This window comes from Quercus suber, unplaced genomic scaffold, assembly GCF_002906115.3.
Source record: "Quercus suber isolate HL8 unplaced genomic scaffold, Cork oak 2.0 scaffold_952, whole genome shotgun sequence".
Classification (NCBI taxonomy): Eukaryota; Viridiplantae; Streptophyta; class Magnoliopsida; order Fagales; family Fagaceae; genus Quercus; species Quercus suber.
In genome coordinates this window covers 1-2150 of record NW_027070372.1, presented here as the reverse complement: position 1 = coordinate 2150, position 2150 = coordinate 1, and positions in this window count along the sequence as shown.

Sequence of the window (2150 nt, the reverse complement as noted above, 5' to 3'; positions counted from 1 at the left end):
TTCTCACCGTGAGTGTGCCGTAACCCACCTCTCCATTTTCCGTTACTCTAACACAGAATAAGTAAAAAACAAACCTAAAACGGATCAAAAACTCTCACTCAAATCTTGAACATGAAGAACATTAAGAATATACCCAAATTTTGAAACTTGAGTTGGCTCACTAAATCCAGAACACGAAGATTAACCAAAAACTAAACCCAGATTTTTCTGATTTTCATATTCAAACTAATTGTACCCAAACTAAACCCACAATCATGTTTTGGGTTTAGTGAGTCTGAAGAAAAGTAGAAGAACATACCCAAAAAACTAAACCCAGAAATCTTGAAGATTAACCAAAAATTAAATTACAAAGTTTGAGAAAAAGAGAAACAGGGCATGACTTGCACGAAAACAATAACAAACCGTTCAAATTTTCCTAAGCCATAAATCCAGACAATATAGATTCTGCAAAATGAAAAAAAGAAAAACAGTGTTAGTTAAAAACCAACCTCTCATGCGCATGTCATGTGCGATGAAGCACTCGGATCTGGTGGCGACGGGGTGGTGGTTTGTGAATCTGGGTCGTAGTGGGTCTGGGGCGCGGTGGGTTTGCTGTTGTGGAGGTTTGCCATGGTGGATTTGATGTTGAGGGTTCAATTTGGGTTGGAGGGTTGCCGTGGTGTGTTGGGCAGTAGATCGGCGGTGGATGTGTCTTCACTGTGGGTTTGCTGTTGTTGCCATGGATTTTCGTTGTGGGTCAGGTTCATTGCGGTGGTGGAGGGTTGCCGTGGTGGTGGGATGGGTGATTCATGGTGGTGGTAGATTGGCTAGTGCGGTCGTGGCTGTGGAGTTTTGTAGGTTTGGGTGTTGTGGTTATGGTAGTAGGTTTGGGTGGTGTGGGTCAGGTTCACTGTTATTGTTTTTTTTTTTTTCTTTGTGATTTTAGATTTCTAAAATTTGTAATTTAATTTTTGGTTAATCTTCAAGATTTCTGGGTTTAGTTTTTTGGGTATGTTCTTCTACTTTTCTTCAGACTCACTAAACCCAAAACATGATTGTGGGTTTAGTTTGGGTACAATTAGTTTGAATATGAAAATCAGAAAAATCTGGGTTTAGTTTTTGGTTAATCTTCGTGTTCTGGATTTAGTGAGCCAACTCAAGTTTCAAAATTTGGGTATATTCTTAATGTTCTTCATGTTCAAGATTTGAGTGAGAGTTTTTGATCCGTTTTAGGTTTGTTTTTTACTTATTCTGTGTTAGAGTAACGGAAAATGGAGAGGTGGGTTACGGCACACTCACGGTGAGAACCACAGGTGGGCAAAGTGTCAAAGTTAAAACCACGGGTAGGCACATAGAAATCGGGTCAAACCACAGGTGGGTAAATTGTAATTATCCCAAAAAGTAAAAATATCACCAAATTTTTCATCAAACGAAAGGGCACAACTATTTGGGTAGTTTTAAATGTATATATATGTGGCATATATGTAGCCACGTGACGCAATAAAGAGTAGTCAACAAAAAGTCAAATATTTCGACTTTTAGTTATTATATAGATATATATATTCAATGGGGAAATTACACTTTATCTATTTGTCATTTGCTTGAAAAATACTTTGCCTAACTGTGGTTTAAAAATTAGCATTTTACTCACCTGAGATGAGCTCCATTTGTCTATTGTTACCCCACCTCCATTAGAAACAAGAGTAAATTTGTATTTTTACTACCCTTTTATGTCTCTCGTTTTTCAAAACATAAAAAACTAAAAAAATCAAGAGAAAAGAAGATCTAAAAGCTGAATTTTGTAAAAATTAAAACCTAGCTTTAATTTTTAGATCTAAGGCATATATTGAAGCTATTTCACCTTTGGGCATTGATATAATGTAAGAACAAAACCCAACATCTCGATAGTTATTTTACACATTTGTAACACAATAGAAAATTCATACAATACAGGCAAGAAAGCAAGAGTAAAAAAGGAGAGACCAAAAATTGTACCTGATGAACAGGGACACTTCTTGACAAAAGCCTAATAAGTTCCCTAGCCTTGATGATAATATATGGGTCCCCAGTCTTTCTAGTTGTTGAAACTGTCATGGACCCCTCAATCTATAACCAGTAGTAAATCATACAATGAATTAGAAAAGCACATATCTTTCTAAGTAAAACAATGA